At 43.1% G+C, this 25,562-nt stretch overlaps 1 protein-coding gene and 1 non-coding gene across 3 annotated transcripts in view; both read right to left on the bottom strand.

Moving 5' to 3' along the window:
* KANSL1 (KAT8 regulatory NSL complex subunit 1) overlaps positions 1 to 25,182 on the bottom strand; it is a 217,155-nt gene extending 191,973 nt beyond the window's left edge. Inside the window, exons 1-2 of one of the 2 annotated variants that reach the window (XM_066363097.1) lie at positions 25,150 to 25,182; positions 23,198 to 23,333 (exon numbers count right to left, since the gene is read on the bottom strand). The gene's annotated coding sequence lies outside the window, so the exon portion shown is untranslated. Of the gene's footprint in view, positions 1 to 23,197; positions 23,334 to 24,612; positions 25,096 to 25,149 lie in introns of those variants that run through there. The other variant, XM_066363096.1, reaches the window with a different exon arrangement.
* TRNAT-AGU (transfer RNA threonine (anticodon AGU)) lies at positions 17,949 to 18,024 on the bottom strand. Its single transcript has one exon. It is a non-coding gene; the product is annotated as a tRNA-Thr (tRNA).
* Positions 25,183 to 25,562: the final 380 nt, after the last annotated feature.

Genomic DNA, 25,562 nt, shown 5'->3' with positions numbered 1-25,562 from the left:
ATCAACAATTCTTGTTTGCATATGGTCTAATATAAGTGTGATTAGCATATAAATCTATCACCCAGTAATCATTAGACTGATATAATTAATACTAGACGGTCATTCAAATTCTAGCTCTATCACTAAGTAGCTATGTGACTTTGGGCAAATGACCTTACTGCTCTTAATTTCTTTACATAGAAAACTTAAATCAAGGATTCTTTTCAACTATAAAGCTCATTGATACAGAAACCTGAAAACTACAACATTAACAATAATGTAGAGTTCAACAACCTTTGTGTTTAACAACACAAAACTTTTTAGAGAAAAAACTGGCAGAAACTTTTAAATAATACAATAAATGCTTTCTCAAAAATATTAGAACCTACGAAGACATATACAAATAACAGAACTTGGTTCTAAATTACAATCAGAAACTGATATATATGACCCACTAGAATAGACATAAAAAACACATAACCAATATTCTGTAAGTCAGGAAAAACTAAAAATGTATCACATGGTTACTCAATTTGGGGAAAGAAAAATCTAAACTTTAGTTAGATAAAATTAAAATTATGTTTAAAAAGCAAATGTATAATACAAAGCCTAGAGATGGACTTCAAGAAATTCCATGCAAGAGATTAAAAAATGTCAGTTGCTCAACCATAAGTTTTGAATTGCTAAGTAATGTGGGAGTAGGGGAGGGAAGAGGGTGGTCAGGAAAAAAGGAAGTAACAACTTTTCTCAAAACAGATAACAAAAATAAGGAAGAGTAATAAAAGATCTTAAATTGTAGCTAACAGGAGCACTACAACCTATGTAGGCAAAACAATTAAAACCTTGTGAGAAAATGCAAAGCCACAAAGAGGTGGCTTAATATATAAAAGCCAGAGATGCTCAAGGGTTTCAGCACCTCCCCCCCAAAGCTCAATAATGATTGGCTGAGTCACTTGATAAACAGGGTATAAATATATGATACTTAAAGAAGCAAAACAGCTGATAGGGCTATGTATAATTTGCTTTAATATTTATTAAGGAAGACATGAGAAAGAAAAACCTATTTCTAAATTATTCTTTAAGGCAGGGGTCGGGAACCTTTTTGGCTGAGAGAGCCATGAACGCCACATATTTTAAAATGTAATTCTGTGAGAGCCATACAATATGTTTAACACTAAATACAAGTAAATGTGTGCATTTTATGTAAGACTAACACTTTTAAAGTACAATAAGTCTCTGAATTCTTTTTAATAATGTTGTTATGCTATTGCTAACCAATGATGAATAAAGTATTTCTTACCATTAATGCGACTTCTGGTGCCGCATGGTTTTGCTGATGGCATTGTAGTCTGGTTGATATGTGGTGAGGTTAAACTTCGTGGTGAAGTTAAATTTCATGCAGGCGTTGAGACTTCCATCTGTTAAACGTGATTGTAAGTTGGTCTTAACGTTCTTTAGATGTGAGCAAGACTGCTCACATGCATAAGTAGAGCCAAACATTGTCACTACAGCAATACTCACATGCTGCAGTATGTGGTATGTGACAAGAAGCGCTTACCAAATTTTGACAATCAGCTGGTCCACAGATTGAAGTTTTTTCATTTCTCCCCACTTGTGTTTGCTCACCAACTCTGCTTGCTGTCGTGCAAGTCTTTCCAAATCTTCATTCAGTGACTTGAACTTATGCACCCACATGTCTGAGGCCTTCAGGTCAGCAGCTTGTAGCTCAAAATCTTTGACGGAGACATTGGGGATGTAACTCAGGTCGGCGCTGTCCACTGCACACTCATGTGGATGGGTGATGAACGTAAGAAGACGGGTGCACTCACGAAATTCTCCAAAGTGCGCTTTGAATGACTGCAGGAGATTAGATGTGAAGCCTGCTAACTGCTGGAGATCAAGATGTTGAGCAGGGTCACTTGCTGTGCATGCATCTCTAAACTCTCTCAGTTTTTCAAAGTGTAGTAAACGACCTGTTTCAATGTCAGCAATGAAGAGTTCCAGTTTGTTTTCAAATGCAAACACTGCTTGTTGAAGGGATAAGACTGTATTTCCAATGCCTTGCATTTTCACATTGAGCTGGTTCAGATGTTCAGTCATGTCCACGAGATAGTAGAACTTCAGGAGCTACTTCAGTGTTAGCTAACTCAGGATGCTCGATGTTTTTCATTTCAAGAAAAGTCCAGGCCCTGGCCGGTTGGCTCAGTAGTAGAGCATCGGCCTGGCGTGCAGGAGTCCTGGGTTCTATTCCCGGCCAGGGCACACAGGAGAGGCACCCGTCTGCTTCTCCACCCCTCCCCCTCTCCTTCCTCTCTGTCTCTCTCTTCCCCTCCTGCAGCCAAGGCTCCACTGGAGCAAAGTTGGCCCAGGCGCTGAGGATGGCTCTGTGGCCTCTGCCTCAGGAGCTAGAATGGCCCTGGTTGCAACAGAGCAACGCCCCAGATGGGCAGAACATCTCCCCCTGGTGGGCGTGCCAGGTGGATCCCGGTCGGGCGCATGCGGGAGTCTGTCTGACTGCCTCCCCGTTTCCAACTTCAGAAAAATACAAAAAAGAAAAGTCCGGATTTTTGCTCAGACAAGCCGTGAAACGGCTGAGCACCTTCCCTCTTGACAACCAATGCACATTGCTGTGCAGAAGCAGACCAGGATAATTATTCCCAACTTCATCCAGCAGTTTTAAACTGGCGATCATTTAAAGCTCGGGCAACAATAAAGTTGACCACCCGAACGACCAGTGACACCACCTCACCAAGCTGCTCGCCACACATCTGAGCACAAAGCACCTCCTGATATAGGATGCAATGAAAACTTAGGATGGGTCTCCTTTCATGTTCACAGAGAAGCACTACAAATCCTCTGTTTTTCCCCACCATGCACAGAGCACCGTCAGTACACACCGAAATAAGTTTATCCATCGGTAGATTTTTTTCTTTAGCGAACTCAGTGAAAGACTTGAATAAATCCTCCCCTCTTGCCTGACCAGGCGGTGGCACAGTGGATAGAGCGTCGAACTGGGATGCCGAGGACCCAGGTTCGAGACCCCGAGGTCGCCAGTTTGAGCGCAGGCACATCTGGTTTGAGCAAAAGCTCAACAGCTTAGACCCAAGGTCACTGGCTCAAGCAAGAGGTTACTCAGTCTGCTGAAGGCTCACAGTCAAGGCACATATGAGAAAGCAATCAATGAACAACTAAGGTGTCACAATGCACAATGAAAAACTAATGATTTATGCTTCTCATCTCTCCATTCCTGTCTGGCCCTGTCTATACCTCTCTCTGACTCTCTCTCTGTCTTTGTAAATAAATAAATAAATCCTCCCCTCTTGTTGTCTCTTTCATAGGCAAAACAGCAAGACTTTCCTCACATAGTGTGTCTCTGACAGCATACCTTGCGATCACGCTGAACTGGGATAAATGGCTTATGTCTGTTGACTCATCCAAAGCGAGAGAAAAGAATGGTGCTGCATTTATGTCCTTCACTTGTGTTGCCTCAATTTGATTTGCCATCATGATGGTACGACTGTGAACAGTTCTTGCCGACAGAGGCATGTCTTTTATTTCGTTTGATTATCTTGTCTTTATCTGAAAAGTCGTCAAAAAGTTCATTGGCAACATCAAGCATGAATGTTTTGGCATACTCCCCATCTGTGAATGGCTTTCCGTTTCTCACAATTGCTAAAGCACCAGCAAAGCTAGCTGAATTCCAGTCACCTTGTTGGGTCCAAATGTGGAGTTGCTGCTGACTAGCTTGCACTCTGCACAGTAGCCCTTGACATGCTTTCTTCCTGCTGTCCCCCGCTGGATATTTCGATGCAAATGTAGTATGGCATGTGTCGAAGTGCCGCTTTATATTTAACCGTTTCATTGATGCAATTTTATCTTGCATATTAAGAAACTGCTCTCTCCACAAAGGCGAATTCCTCTGTCCATTCCTGCTGAAAAGTACGATACTCCTCAACTTTTTTTCTTTTAGCCATCTTCTTCGTCAAAAGGGTTTCTGCAATTAGCTAGCTGACTACTTGATTAAAAGGAGGGAAGTTTACTTCCTGACCTCAAAAGGACCTGTGTACCTTATACATTATCCAATAAAAATTTGGTGTCCCAGAGGATAGCTGTGATTGGCTCCAGCCACCTGCAACCATGAACATGAGCGGTAGGAAATAAATGGATTGTAATACATGAGAATGTTTTATATTTTTAACATTTTTTTTTTATTAAAGATTTGTCTGTGAGCCAGATGCAGCCATTAAAAGAGCCACATCTGGCTCGCAAGCCATAGGTTCCCAACCACTGCTTTAAGGTATACAAATAACAAGGGATAGTGAATCAAATTCATCACTAAATAAACAAGATGCTTCCAAACAAATAAATTAGACATTATTAGATAGTCATAGAGCCCCAAAGTATTCTCTGCATTTTAAAAGAATTTAAGTATAACATTATAAAACTGCAAGGAAGAACCAACTGTCTGATAGTCACATGAGGAAGGTAACTTCCTATAAGCTCTAGGAGGATAGAATCCAGATTTGTGTCCTTTATCAACATTTACCCACCCCTCTGCTTTATTTCTGGCCTACTTGGGCACTCAGTAAATATCTCCTGAACAAAATAAATAAAAACATGACATCAACATAACTCCCATCTATTCAAGAGAAGGGCTCTAGCTGCAAGCTTTAAACCAGCCAAACTGGCCAATCTCTAGTAGAGGATAAGATCAGAAGACATATCAGCATGAGGAAAAGACAACATGGCTTCTAAAAGAGGAACTCCCACCACACCAGTCTACCCAAATTCTCTGAGGAGAAAGTAAGTATGTGAAAATAATTTATGTGGGCTTTTATAAAAATCTTGATTGACTAAGTAAAAGACTATTCTTTTAAAAAACCTGAGTGGGCCTGACCTGTGGTGGCGCAGTGGATAAAGCGTTGACCTGGAATGCTGAGGTCGCCGGTTCAAAACCCTTGCCTGGTCAAGGCACATATGAAAGTTGAAGCTTCCTGCTCCTCCCTCCCCCCCCCTCTCTCTCTCACTCTCTAAATATTAATTAAAAAGTTTAAAATTTTTTTTAAATTAAAAAAAATAAAAAATAAAAAACCTAAGTGACCACAAAACAAAATATTTACCAGAGATGGGGCATGATTTACACATAGAAAAGTAACATTGGGTACATCGGCATTTCCCCAAATAAATATAAGCAGAAGATTTATCTTAGGTAACATTTTGGAAATGCTTACTTAACAATTTAATAAATTATATGAGAGAATTTCCCATTTTGTGGATAGAATACAATAAGCTTACTGATAGTGAAAAATAAGGAAAATGAGAGTTGAAAAGAATTTTTAAGTGTATCAAATGAGAAACATTTGCAAAAACTAGGATATATTTTCAGCCTGGAGAATTCTTTGGCAAGCATGAAACTTGTCTAAATATCTAAGGGGCTGTCTAGCAAAAGAGAAACTAGAGTAGTTGCTCTAGACAGTTCCTGTGTAGACAAATTAAGCCCAAAATGGAAATTGCAGAGGGACACATTTTAACTTAACATAAGGTCAAGCTTTCTAACCATCAGACCTACCTAGAGAGGTGATTTTTACCCTGTAATTCCTCAAAGAGCCACTAAGATAAAATACTACAGGCAGAAAAATGGCAGGTGTTATATCATGGACAAATGAAAAGTAAGACATTTACAGGAAAAAAAAATCTAAGTTGTATCTAAAGGATTCATAACTTCCAGTCAAAAATAATAATTTTTGAATAGTTATAGAATGTTGCCTAAAGACAATGTGATATTTTATGCAAAAACAGAAGGGGGATTGCAAATTGGCAACAACAAGGAAAAGATTGCATTTCTTCTTTGTGAACTCTCCTCATATTCTTTGTCAGTAAAGCTTTTCTTTCTTTGGCTGTGACACACATTTTGAAAACCAGCTGAGATGGAGTCACACATCAATGAATTCAGTTCCCCCTGCTGGCCAAAAACTTGCTACCATGCTCAAGACCTAGATTTAAAAAAAAAAATTAAAAAAAAAAAATTTTAAAAAAAGGTAGGCTACAATTACAAGCTTGCCCATTTTCTGGGCTATTGCTACAAACACTATTTATACACAATGATAAGATAAAATGTTATGTGTCTAAAAATCTACTTAAGGCCTGACCTGTGGTGGCGCAGTGGGATAAAGCGTCGACCTGGAACACTGAGGTCGCCGGTTCGAAACCTTGGGCTTGCCTGGTCAAGGCACATTTGGGAGTTGATGCTTCCTGCTCCTCCCCCTTCTCTCTCTCTCTGTCTCTCTCTCTCACTCCTCTCTCTCTAAAAAATCAATAAATAAAATATTTTAAAAAATAAAATAAAATAAAAATAAAAATCTACTTAATATATCTGTGATGGAGAAGGACAGAAGGGACACCTGATTACTAATGTGTAAGAACTAATGCCACAAAGAGTTCTAAAACTACCATCAGTACACTCTCAAATATACTGCCCGGTTGGAGCACCACAAGCCTAAATAATATCTATTTCCCTATACTTTAATGTGAAAAGATTCTAGCTACCAGATAACACTGGGTTGTCAGCAAACAAGTTCTCACTAAGAAAACAAAATCACCTATGCCCTTCATTATTCAATGTAAGATTAAAATACAAACAAATACCTCTTAGCCTTATTCCAAGCTACAAAGCTGCTCACACTGAACAGACTGGGTCCTACAGTTCTAAGGGGTAAAAAGCTAGGATTGATGAATTGATGTGACTCACTCCGCTTTTCTACTGATAACCTCCTAAAGATGTACTCCACAGGTTGAGCTATGCTGTCCTCAGCCTATTTATGAAACACACATTTACTAAGTACCATCACACAGCAATCAGTGATGATAAAAGACAGGCACAGCCCTTACTCTCAAGGAATTTAAAGACTAGCAAATGTGGTGAAAGAAGAAAACCTGCAGCCACTGTACAAAAGTACTAGGAATGCACACACACTTAAAGGCCATGCCTGGGTACATACAAAGCCCTGTGTCAGCTACTGTTGTTACTGTTATTTTCATCACTGATAATTTCGAGAACAGGGCAGAGGCCATTTTAAACAGAGGCAACTGCTTGTGTGAAGGCCCAGAGGCAAAGGAGCAACAACACGGTGCACAGATGGAACTTCAAACAATTCAGCACTGCTAAGTGCAGAGTGCTCAGGCAGGAGCGGAGGTGATCTGGCAGAACCTGGGTACTTGGAGAAAGCATTTGACCTTTACCGTGAAAGCCAAGTAAGACGTGGGAAAGTATAAACATAATCATGATGAGCTCTACATTTTATAATGACAGTAACTTGGAAGGCAGTCAAGGAGAATGATCAAAAATTGACTGAAGACCTGACCTATGGATAAAGTGACAACCTGGAATGCTGAGGTTGCCAGTTCAAAACGCCAGGCTTACCCAGTCAAGGCACATACAAGAAGCAACTAGTAAAAGTTGATGCTCCTCCCTCTGTCTCTCTCGCTCTCTCTCTCCCTCTCCTTTCTCTAATAAGTCAATAAATAAAATCTTTTTTTTCTTAAGAAGTATTGATTTTACAGAGAGTAGGCAGGGGAGCGAGAAGTATCAACTCATAGTTGCTTCACTTTAGTTGTTCATTGCTTGCTTCTCATATGTACCTTGACCAGGCAAGCCCAGAAATTCGAACCAACAACCTCAGCATTCCAGGTCATTGCTCTATCCACTGCACAACCACAGGCCAGGCAATAAAATCTTAAAAAAAGGAAAAAAAAAAGTGACTGAAGGTCATGCAGGCAAAAGGCGACAAAGGTCTGAACTTAGAAGGGAGAAGTGGACGTGACTATGGAAACATTACAAGCTAGGATCTCAAGAGCATAAGAAGGAATTAAGTGACTGGATGGATGATGGTACCACTCACTGGGATGTGAAGATAGGAATAGGATGAGCTTGGGTAAGTAGATGGTAAGGTCATTTTAAAATGGACAAAGGACACTCAGTGGTAGAGCGTCGGCCTGGCATGCAGGAGTCCCGGGTTCGATTCCCAGCCAGGGCACACAGGTGAGGCGCCCACCTGCTTCTCCACCCCTCCCCCTCTCCTTCCTCTCTGTCTCTCTCTTCCCCTCCCACAGCGAGGCTCCATTGGAGCAAAGATGGCCCGGGCGCTGGGGATGGTTCCTTGGCCTCTGTCCCAGGCACTGGAGTGGCTCTGGTCACAACGGAGCGACGCCCCAGAGGGGCAGAGCATCACCCCCTGGTGGGCAGAGCGTCGCCCCCTGGTGGGCATGCCGGGTGGATCCCGGTCCGGCGCATGTGGGAGTCTGTCTGTCTCTCCCCGTTTCCAGCTTCGGAAAAATACAAAAAAAAATAAAAAATAAAAATAAAAAAAAGAAAGAAAATTCTTCAAATCACTGTGATTTTGGAATCAAGTCTCTCAGTCTTACAAATGAGCTAACCACATTATCTGATAGAAAAATTTGAGATGCTGTTTTGTAATGTCAGCCTCTAGCAAGATAAGTGTTCATGTAGGCCTACTTCCAGTAATGTTATCTTGTAAACTGACAACACATTTGATGGGTGCAACTTGTACTGAACTTGTTAAAGATATAGAAAAAATCCCCAAAGAAACAGGAATAGGAGACTTTAACCTTCTGAAAGTTTATAAACTCATTGAAAACAATTGTTTGGACATATTCCTGATTATCTCTGTAAACGGAAGCAGAGTCTGATTTCTTCTAAAAGGCCACTCTTCCAGGAGATGCACAAATGTGCTTTAGACATCGACATATTTTTCAGAACTCCAAATGACTCAAACCAAATATATCTGAAATTTTATGAAAAAAATAAAATAAAATAAAATGGACAAAGGACAACCAAGCAGAGATGTCCAGGAGGCAGCTGTGTGTATGGGACTGAAATTGAAAAAAACATATTTGCAAATCATCACTATAATGGGTCGTGAGTGAGACACAAATTTATCTCAGATGTCCCCCAGGAACTGGACAGGATAGAGAGAGAACCAAAGTAAGGAAAACAGTGATGTGAAAGAGAAAAAAGTCTGCAAAGAAAACTGAAAGAGAAGCCAGAAATGACAATAATGACAAGAAAGAGCCAGCACTCATCATTTGTACTTTACTGTGTGCCAGATACTCTTCTATGTACTTTTCATGTATTAACTCATTTCCTCCTCACAACAGTCCTGGGAGGTAGGTGTTATTACTTGTATTATTTTTATTATTTTTCTGATTTTTCAGATGTGGTAACTGAGACACAGAGAGGTTAAATTACTTTAGCTAGGTCACACAGCAAATATAAGAACTGAAATTTTAATCTAGAAGCCTGGCTTCAGATTCCATGTTCCATATCACTCTTCTACAATGCCTCTCAGAAATGAAGGCAAGAGGCCAGAAACAACCACCACCACCACAGCAAGAGGTAATGGTCCACTACGTCAGAAACACAAGGAGGCCTCAGAAGATAGGGACAGAAAGGGAGCCTCTGAATTTGGGCAACAGGGATGAATCTATAAGAGCAATTTCAGTGGAACACATGGGTAGAAGCTAGACCAGAACAAAGGGACATGGTTTAAGGGGTTTGTATTCATAAAAAGTAAAAAAGACAAGAGTGTATTTTCATGAGCTGAGCTGAGGAACAAGAGCCAAAATGGAATGGAAGGTTGAAAATTGGTTGGGAAGAGACAGCTGACTGCCAAAGGTCCCTGCAAGGAGGAAGAAAATAATAGCTCAAGAGACCAGGCTGGGCCTAGTATGGGAAGAGATGAAAACAGGGACAAGGGATAGCTGCCCAAGAAGACAGCTGTCCTTAATAAGATTTTGTATGGTCTATGACCTAAGGTGTAAAGACATTGGGGGAGGGTGACCCTTTATAATCAAGTCAGGTGGTTCAAATTCTGAAGAAGCCCCCACAGTAAGATGCTTCTAGAATTCTAACATTAATTTATATTTTTTATTTGATTCCTTTACCCCTGTTTTCACTCTCATCTGGCCGTCTCACTTATTAAAGTATGATCTGGGTTGCCAACATTTTACAAGATGATTCCTGGAGGGAAAAAAAACCTAGCAAAAGCTAAAATCAGTAGGGTGTTCAAAATAAAAAAATAATTTTTTGGCCCTGGCCAGTTGGCTCAGTGGTAGAGCGTCGGCCTGGCGTGCAGAAGTCCCAGGTTCAATTCCCGGCCAGGGCACACAGGAGAAGCGCCCATCTGCTTCTCCACCCCTCCCCCTCTCCTTCCTCTCTGTCTCTCTCTTCCCCTCCTGCAGCCGAGGCTCCATTGGAGCAAAGATGGCCCGGGCGCTGGGGATGGCTCCTTGGGCTCTGCCTCATGCACTAGAGTGGCTCTGGTTGCGGCAGAGCGACGCCCCAGAAGGGCAGAGCATCGCCCCCTGGTGGGTAGAGCATCGCCCCCTGGTGGGCGTGCCGGGTGGATCCCGGTCAGGCGCATGCGGGAGTCTGTCTGACGGTCTCTCCCCGTTTCTAGCTTCGGAAAAATACAAATAATAATAATAATAATAATAATAATAATAATAATTTTTTAAAAAGATATTTTCAATTTCTTTTTCTTTTTTTTTTTACAGAGACAGAGAGTCAGAGAGAGGGATAGACAGTGACAGACAGACAGGAACGGAGAGATGAGAAGCATCAATCATTAGTTTTTCGTTGTGCATTGCAACACCTTAGTTGTTCACTGATTGCTTTCTCATATGTGCCTTGACCGCGGGTCTTCAGCAGACTGAGTAACCCTTTGCTCGAGCCAGCAACCTTGGATTGAAGCTGGTGAGCTTTTGCTCAAACCAGATGTGCCTGCGCTCAAGCTGGCGACCTCAGGGTCTCGAACCTGGGTCCTCTGCATCCCAGTCTGACACTCTATCCAGTGCTCCACCGCCTGGTCAGGCTATTTTCAATTTCTTTAAATCAAGTACCTTAATATATGTTCTCTGAGCTTCCAGAACTTACTATGACTATTCCCTTTGTCCTCTGGAGCAAATCAGCCAACAATGCCAAGAGTTGCTCTCCTGCCCAATACCTAACTCCCTTCCTCACTCTAGCCCCTACCAACTATACTTTGTCTCAGTCTGGTCAGCACTGTCTCAGGACTAGTCACATGGCCCTTTACACAGTCCAATTAGCTAATACTATATTCCTTTACTTCGGGATAGAGAAATAGGAGAAAAAATTAGAGAACCTTTCATTTTTTTTTATTTATTTATTCATTTTAGGGGGGGGAGAGAGAGAGAAAGAGAGAGAGAGAGAGAGAAGGAGGAGGAGCAGGAAGCATCAACTCCCATATGTGCCTTGACCAGGCAAGCCAGGGTTTTGAACCGGCAACCTCAGTGTTTCCAGGTTGACGCTTTATCCACTGCGCCACCACAGGTCAGGCTTGGAGAACCTTTAATGACAACTGACAAAGCAATTTTATAACATGCATTTATCTAGAGCAGCCCCAGAGCATTGTAAAAATCTAATGAAAGCAATGGGCTCTCCTTTTCATAAAATGCACATTGGCAAAACCACATCATTTTGCATCAGGCTGCCAAAAACCTATCATTCTTATTTTTTAATTAATTAATTAATTCATTTTAGGGGGGGGGAGAGAGAGAGAGAGAGAGAGAAAGAGAAGGGGAGGAACAGGATGCATCAACTCCCATATGTGCCTTGACCAGACAAGCAGGGTTTTGAACCGGCAACCTCAGTGTTTCCAGGTTGACGCTTTATCCACTGCGCCACCACAGGTCAGGCTCATTCTTCATATTTTATCCATAGAAATGTTCCTCCTCCATCACTAAAAATCTATTTGATCTTCTTAGCAAATAAGATATGTAAGCTTAGTTTGCTGGTATCCTAGCCTACCACAGAAAGAAAGCATTAAAATAGAGGGAAGAGCTGCTACAAGGACAGTAACAACCTGATACGAAGGTAGAAGATAATGAAAATAGAACAGACAAAATAATATAAAGAATAGCCCAAGAGTAGGTCATACGTACATACTAGTTCACTAATACAATATATTCTACAGTCTCCAAAGACACATTATGTTTCAGCACAATACAATAAATGATGAGCATTGTGAGGCTCTTTGATAATTTTGAATCACTAGTAAAAGATAAAATTTTGGCCTGACCAGGCGGTGGCGCAGTAGATAGAGCGTCGGACTGGGATGAGGAAGGACCCAGGTTCGAGACCCCAAGGTTGCTAGCTTGAGCGCGGGCTCATCTGGCTTGAGCAAAAAGTTCACCAGCTTGGACCCAAGGTCACTGGCTTGAGCAAAGGGTTACTTAGTCTGCTGAAGGCCTGCGGTCACGGCACATACAAGAAAGCAATCAATGAACAACTAAGGTGTCGCAACGAAAAACTAATGATTGATGTTTGTCATCTCTCTCCGTTCCTGTCTGTTTGTCCCTATCTATCCCTCTATCTGACTCTCTCTCTCTGTCCCTGTAAAAAAATAAAAATTTGCCCTGGCCAGTTGGCTCAGTGGTAGAGCGTTGGCCTGGCATGCGGGGGACCCGGGTTCGATTCCCGGCCAGGGCACATAGGAGAAGCGCCCATTTGCTTCTCCACCCCTCCCTCCTTCCTCTCTGTCTCTCTCTTTCCCTCCCGCAGCCAAGGCTCCATTGGAGCAAAGATGGCCCGGGCGCTGGGGATGGCTCTTTGGCCTCTGCCCCAGGCGCTAGAGTGGCTCTGGTCGCAGCAGAGCGATGCCCCGGAGGGGCAGAGCATCGCCCCTGGTGGGCGTGCCGGGTGGATCCCGGTTGGGCGCATGCAGGAGTCTGTCTGACTGTCTCTTGTCTCTCCCCGTTTCCAGCTTCAGAAAAATACAAAAAAATAAAAATTAATAAAAAAATAAAATAAAATTTGAATTTTATGTTTGAATTTTACCTTAAATGGGAAACAGAAGGAGAATAGAAGCAGAGAGCTGGCCAAATCAATCAGGCCAGAGGAACTTCCTCAAGGCCTTGCTATTTCTGGGGTGATCCATACTGCCTACCCCATTGTCAGTTTGAAGCCAAATGGTGGCAGATAACTATACTGAGCTTTTTTCAAATATAGCATCTCTTCATTCACACAGGGAAGGGAGTGTTAACTCCATATTATTGCTATCCTTACTCCCAAGCCTCTAGAGACAGACACCTGGACAGATTAAGGAAATCCCAAGGTTCCATCACTTTACACAAAGGATGAGACCATAGAAAGCAAGAATATAATCTCGATTCTAATTTTTCAAATCAGAATTTTACTGATACCAAAAAAAAGAATAATCTTACCTTCTAAAGTTTCAATTTTATATAAGTCTAGAGTTTCAATAACAAAAACCTATACATATTAAACAAAAATTCATGAGAAACCTAAAGAAATAAGCTATAGCTTTAAATCATGTTACCAATTTACATCAGAAGTTTCCTTTTTTTTTTTTAATTTATTGATTTTAGCGAGAGCGGGGGAGAGAGAGAGACAGGAACATCGATCTGTTCCTGTACATTCGCTGACCAGGGACTGAACTGGCAACCTCTGCACTTCAGGATGATTCTCTAACCAATCGAGCAATCTGGCTAGGGCCAAATTTTTCATTTTCTATGTATAGGTGTTGAGGATCTGCCACACATGATAAATCACACAATCTCTGGGGCTGACAAAGGTACTGGATGTTGTTATGGGTTGAATTGTGACTTCTCCCCAAAAAAAGTTAGTTTGGACTCATAACCCCCAGTACCTCAGAATGTAACCTTAGCTGGAAATAGTGTGTTTACAGGGATAATAAAGTTAAAATGGAGTCATTTGGGTGGGTCCTAATCCAATATTATTGTTGTCCTTTTAAAAGGAGAATTTTTTAACACACACAGGGAGAATTCTATGTAAACACTGGAATAATGCTGCCCTTTAGTTCAGTTGATTAGAGCATTGTCCCAATACACCCAGGTTGTAGACTCGATCCCCAGTCAGGGCACGTACAAGAATCAATCAATGAATGCATAAATAAGTGGAACAAAAAAAATCCATGTTTCTTTCTCTCTCTCTAAAACCAATTTTTGAAAGAAAAAAAAAAAAAGACAGGAGTTATGCTGCCAAGGAACTACCAGAAGCTAGAAGAAAGGCCTGGAACAGATCCTGAATTAGCACCTTCATGAGGGAGCATGCCCCTGCCCTCAGACTTCTGAAGGACAATAAATTTCTGTTGTTTAAGCCACTCAGTTTGTGGCACTTTGTTACAGTAGCCTTAGGAAACAGGTGTCATGAAGAAGATTAGCAGGTGTGTTTACTGAGTACATACCAAGTATTATTCTAAGCACCTGGCATCAAGAAACTCAATTTAGTCCTTACAAAGTTCACCCTAAGATCTAGGTACTATAATTATACCCTTCTACAGATGAGAACACCAAGGCTCAAAGAGGTTAAGGAACTTGTCCAAAAGCAGCCAGAACCCCCGCTGTTACCATTAGGCTATAAGGAACTAGTAGTAGTAGTAGTTCACTAAGCCAGACACTAGGTCCTTTACAGATATAATACAAAACAATCCTCTGAAATAAATGTCAATATTATTACCAATACAAAGGAGGGTCCTGAATATCAGAGAGATTAAGAAACTGCCCAATATCTCAAAACCAAGAACCATGACAGCGTACCTAATAAACAATAAAAAAATCTTTTTATATTATAATTTTAAGAGCAAGTAAAAAAATTTTAATTTTATTTTTAACTTTAGAGAAAGAGGAAGAGAGAGAAAGAGACAGAAACATCGATCTTTCTACATATGCCCTGACCATGGATCAAACTGACAAGTTTTGCATACAGGGACAATGCTTGCTCTAACCAACTGAGCTATTCAGTCAGGGCGAGCAAATAAAAATGCTAATGCTTGACCTTATAATTCAATATTAGAAATATACATATATAAATTCAAAATTCTTCAATATCCCAGGAAAATATGTGCCCTAGGTTAGAGTACCCTTTTTTTTTTTTTTTTTGTATTTTTCTGAAGCTGGAAACGGGGAGAGATAGACAGACTCCCTCATGCACCCGACCGGGATCCACCCGGCACGCCCACCAGGGGGCGACGCTCTGCCCATCCGGGGTGTCGCTATGTTGCGACCAGAGCCACTCTAGCACCTGAGGCAGAGGCCACAGAGCCATCCCCAGCGCTCGGGCCATCATTGCTCCAATGGAGCCTTGGCTGCTGGAGGGGAAGAGAGAGACAGAAAGGAGAGGGGGAGGGGTGGAGAAGCAGATGGGCACTTCTCCCGTGTTCCCTGGCTGGGAATCGAACCCAGGACTCCTGCACACCAGGCCGACACTCTACCACTGAGCCAACCAGCCAGGGCCTAAAGTTTTATTTTTAATGTATATCCATAAGTCAATATAAATTTTCTCCATTTCTTTTTCAAAAAACACAAAAGGTAACACATCATACATACTGTTCTGCACTTGCTTTTTTTTTTTTTTTTTTCTTTCTGAAGCTGGAAACGGGGAGAGACAGTCAGACAGACTCCCGCATGCGCCCGACCAGGATCCACCCGGCACGCCCACCAGGGGCGATGCTCTGCCCCTCCAGTGCGTCGCTCTGCCACGACCAGAGCCACTCCAGCGCCTGGGGCAGAGGCCAAGGAGCCATCCCCAGAGCCCGGGCCATCCTTGCTCCAATGGAGCCCTGGCTGCGGGAGGGGAAGAGAGAGACAGAGAGGAAGGAGGGGGTGGCGGTGGAGAAGCAAATGGGTGCTCCTCCTATGCGCCCTGGCTGGGAATCGAACCCGGGTCCCCCGCACGCCAGGCCGATGCTCTACCGCTGAGCCAACCGGCCAAGGCCTGCACTTGCTTTTATCACTTAATTGTGTATCTTAGAGATCTTTCCATATCATACTGAATTGTATTTTAATTCTGTTCTTCTGTCAAGAATACTTTGTACGCCTGACCAGGTAGCAGCACAATGGATAAAGCATAGAACTGGGATGCAAAGGACCCAGGTTCAAAACCCCAAGGTTGCCTGACCAGGCGGTGGCGCAGTGGATAGAGCGTTGGGCTGGGATGCGGAGGACCCAGGTTTGGGACCCGAAGTTTGCCAGCTTGAGCGTGGGCTCATCTGGTTTGAGCAAAGCTCACCAGCTTGGACCCAAGGTCGCTGCTGTAGCCCCACGGTCAAGGCACATATGAGAAAGCAATCAATGAACAACTAAGGTGTCCCAACAAAAAACTAATGATTGATGCTTCTCATCTCTCTCCATTTCTGTCTGTCTATCCCTCTCTCTGACTCTCTCTCTGTCTCTGTTAAAAAAAAAAACCAAAAACCCGAGGTCGCCAGATTGAGCGCAGGCTCACCAGCTTGAGCATGGGGTCACCAGCTTAAGCATGGGATCATAAACACAATCCCGTGGTCACTGCCTTGAGCCCAAGGTCTCTGGCTTGAGCAAGGGGTCACTAGCTCTGCTGGAGCCCCCCACCCCAGGTCATGGCACATATGAGAAAGCAATCAATGAACAACTAAGGTGCTGCAACGAAGAATTGATGCTTCTCATCTCTCTCCTTTCCTGTCTGTCTGTCCCTATCTGTCCCTCTCTCTGTCTCTCTCCCTGTCTCTGTCTCTCGCTAAAAAAAAAAAATACTTTTTACTTGCTTTCATCATAATCTAGTCTAGTACACAGAGCAACCAGAGCAACTAGCAGTCCCTCTGAGACAACTGATGGTGGCACCATATCATACACCAAAGACTGCTCTTTTCTCCAAGTCCAAGTCATCAATTCTCTTCCTGTTCCTTACTCCTCTCCCATCCTACCTGTATCAACCCTGACAACGGGACCTAGAAATAGCAAACATCAATAAACCGCTTAGTCATGGCTACCAATAAAAAAGCCAGAGACCCCTGATACAGACAGAAAGGGGTAAATAATTTCCACAGGAGATTCTAATTAACAAGTGTCCTCTGGAATTCTTTTTCCTTTGTTACCTAGGTTTCCTTTGGTACTTTGGGTGATGAAAAAAGTGAATAATGGCATTACTTTCTAGAAGTATGAAACCAAGCACATACTCAGGCCTAACATTTAAGTAATACTTGATTAAGAACTAGAGCTCAGGCCTGTGGTGGCACAGTGTAGAAAGTGTCAATCTAGAACACTGAGATCGCTAGTTCGAAACCCTGGGCTTGCCTGGCCAAAGCACTTATGGGAATTGATGCTTTCTGCTCCTCTCTCCCTTCTCTCTCTCTCTCTCTCTCTCTCTCTCTTTCTCTCCCCTCTCCTCTCCTCTCCTAAAATGAAGAAATAAAGTCTTAAAAGAAAAAGAAATTTCTTTTTTTTTTTCCTTGTGACAGAGACAGAGAGAGGGACAGATAGTGCCAGACAGATAGGAAGAGAGAGATGAGAAGCATCAATTCTTCACTGCGGCACCTTAGTTGTTCACTGATTGCTTTCTCATATGTGCCTTGACCAGGGGGCTCCAGCACAGCTAGTGACCCCGTGCTCAAGCCAGAAACTTTGGGCTCAAGCCAACGACCTTGGGCTTCAAGCCAGCAACCTTTGGGCTCAAGCCTGAGACCCTGCACTCAAGCTGGTGAGCTCATGATCAAGCTGGCGACCTCAGGGTTTCGAACCTGGGTCCTCTGCGCCCTGGTCCTACTCTCTATCCACTACGCCACCACCTGGTCAGGCAGAAAAAGAAATTTCTTTTTTTTTTTTTTTTTTTCATTTTTCTGAAGCTGGAAACAGGGAGAGACAGTCAGACAGACTCCCGCATGCGCCCGACCGGGATCCACCCGGCACGCCCACCAGGGGGCGACGCTCTGCCCACCAGGGGGCGATGCTCTGCCCATCCTGGGCGTCGCCATGTTGCGACCAGAGCCACTCTAGCGCCTGGGGCAGAGGCCACAGAGCCATCCCCAGCGCCCGGGCCATCTTTGCTCCAATGGAGCCTTGGCTGCGGGAGGGGAAGAGAGAGACAGAGAGGAAAGCGCGGCGGAGGGGTGGAGAAGCAAATGGGCGCTTCTCCTGTGTGCCCTGGCCGGGAATCGAACCCGGGTCCTCCGCACACTAGGCCGACGCTCTACCGCTGAGCCAACCGGCCAGGGCCCAAAAGAAATTTCTAAAAAAAAAAAAAGAACTAGAGTTCAGCCCTGGCCTAGTAGCTCAGTTGCTTCAAGTGCTGTTCCAATATTCCAAGGTTGTAGGTTCGATCTCTGGTCAGGACATATACAATAATCAACCAATGAATGTATAAATAAGTGGGACAACAAATCAATGTTTCTCTCTTTCTAAAATCAGTAAATGTAAAAAAAACAAAACAAAAAAAACCTAGAGTTAATTCTGAAATAAGATAATCAGAAACAAAGCATAAACACTATAGAAAATGAACACTCTGGCTCCAAAGTATACATTTTAAATAGGCTACCTTTTTTTTTTTTTTTTTTACTTAAGAAACATTTTAGGAATATTTACAACTAAAAAAGAGAATACCGCCTGACCTGTGGTGGCGCAGTGGTTAAAGCGTTGACCTGGAAATGCTGAGGTCACCGGTTCGAAACCCTGGGCTTGCCTGGTCAAGGCACATATGGGAGTTGATGCTTCCAGCTCCTCCCCCCTTCTCTCTCTCTGTCTCTCGTCTCTCTCTCTCTCTCTCTCTGTCTCTTCCTCTCCTCTCTAAAATGAATAAATAAAAAATTTAAAAAAAGAAAAAAAAAGAGAATACAGTTCTCTTTCTCCCTTTTTCTTTTTAAACTTTATTTATTCATTTTAGAGAGGGGAGAGAGAAGGAGAAAGGGGAAGGAACAGAAAGTATCAACTCCCATATGTGCCTTGATCAGGCAAGCCTAGGGTTTCAAACCAGTAGTAACCTCGGTGTTCCAGGTCGATATTTTATCCACTGCACCACCACAGGTCAGGCCTCTTGTCCTTTTTTTTTTTTTTTTTTTAATTTAAAAAATTAAATTTAACAGGGTGACATTGATCAACAAGAGTACAGATTACAGGTAAACATCTCCACAGCACTTGAACAGTCAATTATGTTGTATTCCCATCACCTAAAGTTGAATCATTTTTCATCACCTTATAGTTGTCCCTCTTTACACCTTTCCCCAACCCCTCTCCCTCCCTCACATTCTATTTTCCATTCTGCAAATTCAATGCTATCCTCTTCCCCAAAATAAGTGCTTTTCCTGCCCAGATCAAACACTGTAATTTTAAAGGTTTTTTTTTTTAAGTAATAAAAGGAGGAGGAAATTTTTAACAACAAAAAAAATATATTAGATTTAGAAGAGGTTTTCCACTAGCAGGAAACATCAAATTAAGGCAGTGGCATAACTACATTCTGAATTAACAGGTAGTAACTCATATAGTAGAGAACACTAGCTTCCAGTCTGTGTTCCTGCCAAGACAGAGGTCTTTGGTACAACTTCAGGTGTAACTGTGAAACTACAGTTGACCCCTGAACAATGTGAGTTTGAAATGCACAGTCTTTTCCATAAATACTATAGACGTATTTTCTCTTCCTTATGATTGTGTGAGTGCATGTGTGTGTGTTTGGCAGAGACAGAGAAAGGAACAGATAGGGTCAGACTGAGAGGAAGGGAGAGAAATGAGAAGCATCAATTCTTTGTTGCAGCTCCTTAGTTGTTCCTTGCTTGCTTTCTAATATGTGCCTTGACTGGGGGAGGGGGGGGAGCGCTCCAGCCAAGCCAGCGACCCCTTGCTCAAGTCAGCAACCTTAGGCTCAATCCAGCACCTTTGGGCTCAAGCCAGTAACCATGGGGTCATGGCTATGATCCCAAGCTCAAGCCAGTGATTCCATGCTCAAGCTGGTAAGCCCGTTCTCAAGCCACATAAACCCATGCTCATCCTGGATAAGCCCGCACTCAAGCCAGTAACCTTGGGGTTTCGAATCTGGGTCCTCTACATCCTAGTCCAATGCTCTATCCACTGCTCCACCCCCTGGTCAGGTATGATTTTTTTTCTGACTTACTTTAAATATATAATATATACAGCATATAAATACATGTTAATCAACTATTTGTTATTAGTAAGATTACACTGTTATCAGTATTAAGTTTTGAAAGAGTGACAAGTTTTTTGCTGTTTTTGACTGGCGGGAGATGAGGGGTAAGTTGCTACTAACTCCCATAGTTGTTAAAGGGTAAAAAGGGTCAACTGTTCCGTGCAGAAGGAAACCTTTTTTTGCAATGGCATGGATGAACCTGGAGATTATTATGCTAAGTGAAATAAGCCAGGCAGAAAGAAAAATACCATCTGATCTCACTTATATGTGGAATCTAATGAACAAAGTGAACTGAGGAACGGAATAGAGGCAGAGGCGGGGTCACGGGGAGCAGACGGACAGCTGTCAAAGGGAAGGGGGATGAGGGGACAAGATCAGAGAAGTGAAGGGATTAAGTAAAATTATATATAAATAACACACTGATACAGATAACAGGACAGCAAATTCCAGAGGTAAGGGGGGAAGTTAGGGGAAGGAGAACAAAGGGGATGTAATGGGGGGCACGTGGTTGGGGGTGAGGGTGCTATACTGAGTGGGACACATAAATACATGTTAACACAATAAATTAAATTTTTAATTTTAAAAGAAAGGGTCAACTGTTTAACACCCCATGGTTCTGAGATTTAGAGGACTATCTTAAACAGCAAATATACCATAAAAAGCAGATCCCTATGTACCTAATACATTAGTTAAAACCAAAGTGACTATAAAATAAAACCCAAGATATAGATCTCAATTTACTTGGGTTTCTAGGGATACACCCTTGCCTGCTTCCTAAAAATAACAAAGGCCACCAGGTCCTGGTGCTAAATAATCTGTATCAAAGACAAATACTCTTGTACAAGGTCCTCCAATTCCTAAGGGTTCAGGACTTCTGGCTAGGTTCCCCATGTAACCCCTCCAATTCTACAGGGAGAATGGCTGGAAAAAACTGTGTCACCTTCACTCATTATTCAACAATAGGAGCTAGAACATAAATGAAGTTGAGAACTTCATCTACCTTTACCTAAAGATTTCCAACAATCCAAATATTTAGTTTACACAGATTGCATTATTCTCTGATTTATTTACTGTTTTAATTTGGAATTCTACAGGGCAGATTACCACACAGTGAACGATCTAACAACATACCATATATTCCCATGTATAAGATGCACCTCAATTTTGGTGCCCGAAATTTGAAAAAAAAAATGTATTACATAAAGTTATTGAACTCAAGTTTTATTCATCATAAAATTCATACAACTTCCCCTGACCAGGTGGTGGCGCAATGGATAGAGCATTGGACTGGGACACGGAGGACCCAGGTTCGAAATCTTAAGGTTGCCGGCTTGAGCGTGGGCTCATCTGGTTTGAGAAAGACTCACCAGCTTGGACCCAAGGCCGCTGGCTTGAGCAAGGGGTCACTCTGTCTGCTGTAGCCCGCCCCCTCCCCGTCAAGGCACATATGAGAAAGTAGTCAATGAACAACTAAGGTGCCGCAATGAAGAATTGATGCTTCTCATCTCTCTCCCTTCCTGTCTGTCTGTCCCTATCTGTCCCTCTCTGTCTCTGTCACACACACACACAAAAAAATTCATACAACTCCTCATCACTGTCAAAACTCCCATCCATTAGCTAGTCCTCATCTGTATCTGTTGACGAATCACTGTCTTCAACAATGAGTGCAAAAACAAGTGCAAAAAAGTGGGAAATGCAAGTAAAAAAACCTATAACCGCCCTGGCCAGTTGGCTCAGTGGTAGAGCGTCGGCCTGGCATGCGGAAGTCCCGGGTTGGATTCCTGGCCAGGGCACACAGGAGAAGCGCCCATCTGCTTCTCCACCCCTCCCCCTCTCCTTCCTCTCTGTCTCTCTCTTCCCCTCCCACAGCTGAGGCTCCAGTGGAGCAAAGATGGCCCAGGTGCTGAGGATGGCTCTGTGGCCTCTGCCTCAGGCACTGGAATGGCTCTGGATGCAACAGAGCGACGCCCCCTGGTGGGCATGCCGGGTGGATCCCAGTCGGCCGCATGCAGGAGTCTGTCTGACTGCCTCCTTGTTCCAGCTTCGGAAAAATGAAAAAATAAAAAAAATTTTAAAAAAACAAAACAAAAAACCTATAACCACTGTATAAGACGCATCCAATTTTAGGCCCCAGATTTTTCAGGGAAATGTTCGTCTTATACATGGGGAAGTGTGGTATCTAGCTCCATAGGCAGGCAACCTGTGCCACCTGTGAAGCTGGTGGAGGGTTTCCATGACTCCTTGTTTTTTTCTCTCCATCCTTCCTCCCATTTTCCTCTCTTCATGTGTCTTAAGCTTTGCCCCTCTGCTTAGTCCAAATGGAGTGTCCTTTGGCCATCTATGTACAAGAGACTGGAAGGAGTCACGAGACTGGAGAAAAACCACATCAATGAGAGCTTTTTCATCTAAAGATCATCTGTCCACACTACCCAAAAGTGGTTTATCCTGTGAGATGAAACTTGGCACAAAGTGCTACCTGATGAGAAAATAGTGTAAATTCCCACACAAAGGACTAGGAAGCAGCAAGAGAACTCTCCAACAGAGTTATACACACAAACCAACAGGTCTTAGAATATTCTAATATCCTATACAAAGTTTCAGAGTAAACAAATGGTTAATGACACATCTTTTGTAACACATGAATCAGCTAAGATTTGCAAGAGTGGGACACACCCAAGTACCTATGACTCTAAAGTACCTGTTTGAAAGTGGACCTGTATGTCTGAATTGCCAATCTATCCAACTGAGATAGGAATAGAATTTTACAACTATGTGGTTTGTCAATGTAAAACTAAAAAATTAACACATCATTATAAGTTCTTAAGTTAGTTTGAGAATTTCATTAATATTTTAACTCCAACAATCAAGAAAAGTAGCATTACAGGTAAGGAGTAACCAATCAGTCCTTGGATACAAACACAATAGTAGTTTTTAAGGGGAAAGAAGTGTCAGGTTGAAGAATTTGCAAATTCCAAACTTAGAATATTCTCAATACTAAAAAAATCAAATTAGGCCTTTAATTTTAAAAAGAACACATCTTACTTAGCCTGACCTGTGGTAGTGCAGTGGATAAAGCATTAACCTGGAACGCTGAGGTCGCTAGCTCAAAACCACAGGCTTGCCTGGTCAAGGCACATACGGGAAGCAACGAGATGATGCTTCCCCCTCCTTCCCACCTCTTTCTCTCCCTCTCCCCCTACTTGAATATTAAGAAATAAAATCTTTTAAAAATTAAATTAAAATAATACATCTTACCTTAACAGGCATCCAAATAGCATTCATAGTGTCAGGAATAGTTCAGACAATACTCAGAAATGAGCAGGAAAGGAGTCTTAGTAATCCCTCAGTCACCAAGTATGAGCAGATAGGAATATTTGTTTCAAGAAGGTATCTGAAAGAGAAGACTGTCATTTAGACTAAAAAAATTATCAAGAAAAAGCAAATAGTTTAAGCTATCTGGAAAAAGATTTGAAGTAGTATTGCTTCACCATCCTAAAAAGATATACAAAACACAGTTCTCTTCAGAAAAGGGCAAATGTGGACGTGTATATCCATATATAGAAAGAAATGTATTTTACATAAAAAGTAGATTGAATGTGTAATAGACTTTTTTAGATAATACAAAATTACTTATCAAACAGTAATTTTAGAAATGGAAAACCAAACTCTCAGATAGAAAACTGATGAGGCCCTAGCCGGGTAGCACAGTTGGTTGGAGCATGTTCCTGAAATGCAGAGGTCATGGGTTCAATCCCAGTCAGGGCACATACAAGAATCAACTAATGAGGGCATGAATGGGTGGAACAGCCAATCCATGTTTCTCTCTCCTTCTCTGTCTCCCTTCCTCTCTAAAAATCAATAAATAAAAAGTTTTAAAAAAAGGAAAATGATTATTCATCCAGGGTACTTCATGAACACTACTGGAAGGTGATTTGTTAACTGGCCATTAATTAAAGACCCTTGCCACGTTTAATTTTATTTAATGAAAACCTCTCTGATAGTTTGTTTCAGAACCAATTCTACAGAGATAAAAATAAAAACCTATTCTTGACTAAAGTGCTACAAGTAAATAAAAGACCCTTCTTCCCTAGAGATCTTTAAAAGCAAACCAAACTTAATTTTAAAGACTGGGAGGGAGGCAAGTTTGCCTGGAGGAAGGAGGATGTATTAAATGACCTCTCTCTAGGATCCCTGGTTCAAGTCCTAGGCTTGAATGAAAAGTCCAGCTTAACCAGTTACTGCTTTGCTTAAAATGGAGGCTTGCCCAAGTAAGCACAAAAATAACAGCACCCACCTCTGTAAAATAAATTTCGAGAATCAGACTAAAATACCCTCATTTTTTTAAATAAAAAGTAAAAATAAAGTTTCCAACTTCAGAAAAATACAAACAAAAAATAAAAGTAAAAATAAAGACCTCTGGTGTAGATTTGTTCCTGCTCTGCGTCTGTCACTTAGGCTTGAAAGACTTGGCATCACTTTACTTAACGTTCATCAAATTTTCTTTTGGAGGGTGAGGAGGGGAGTTTGACTCTTGACCCAAGTATCAGTAGAATTTAAGAGACCCTCCAAGATCTCCACCGCAAAAGCAATGGGGTGAAGAGAAAGGGGACAGCCCCAGTTCCCACCCCTCCCCCCATCTTGAACCCTGCTCCCAAACCTATCCCCCTCACCTTCCCTCAGTGGGGCGACTCTTTCTGCCCCATCCTCATTGTTAGGGAGGGGCGAATGGGGAAGTGGGCTCAGGGGACGGGCGCCTGCGGCCGTTGCCCCGGCTCGCTTCAGGAGGGGCGGCCCGCGGGATGCAGCTTCCCTTCCTCTCCGCGTCGGTCCGTCCCACCTCGGTTCGGCCTTGCGCCCCAGGCTCTGTTCGGCGCCCCCGGCCCCAGGCCCAATCCAGCCGGCCCCCAGGCCCCAGGCCCCCCGACTCTTCGGCCAGCAGCCCGCGGCCCAGGCCTGAGAGTGGGAGCGGGGCGGGGGTCCCTGTGCCCCACACACACACGTCCCCGTTCCCCCAGCCCAGCCGCTTCCAGGGCCCTCGGCGGCGCCCGCTCCTCGGGCCCTTCGGGCCCTCGCCTCCCGGCCAGGCCGCCCGCTCAGACTCCCGCCGACGGGATCCTCTCCCCTTCCCCACCATCACCCCCACTGACTCGCGGACCCACTCCCCGGGGGCACCAGTGCCAACGGCGGCTCCCCGGGCCCGTACCTACCTGCACGGCTCAACCAAGCCTAGAAGTGGGGGCGGGGAAATCTTCCGCCCTCCTCTGTCTCTCATTGGCCCTTCTGGACCATATCGTGAGTGGTATTGGCTGATGTCGAATGTCCGTCACAACGGTGGGGCGGGGCAGAAGGGGGAGAGGGATGCTGGTGCCCCGGAGTCTCTGTCTCTGTATATCTCTCTGTCTCTGTTTCGGCTTTGGAAATGAGAGACATTTGAGCGAGAGCACTAAAAGGAGGCCGGAGGTGGGAAGGACAGAAATAGGCACCCTAGCAGAGCTTCCCACTAGTCGGCCACTTGGAACCTTCTACCTAAGTCCCTTTTAGATCCTCTTCTCCATCACCCCCACCCCTGGCCCCCCACCCTTGTAGGTTCTTCATCCAGGAAGCGATGTGATGAAAACTC

Source organism: Saccopteryx leptura, chromosome 2, assembly GCF_036850995.1.
Source record: "Saccopteryx leptura isolate mSacLep1 chromosome 2, mSacLep1_pri_phased_curated, whole genome shotgun sequence".
In the NCBI taxonomy this organism is placed as follows: Eukaryota; Metazoa; Chordata; class Mammalia; order Chiroptera; family Emballonuridae; genus Saccopteryx; species Saccopteryx leptura.
The sequence above is the reverse complement of the archived record's forward strand: the minus strand, read 5'-3'. Positions and strand labels throughout refer to the sequence as shown.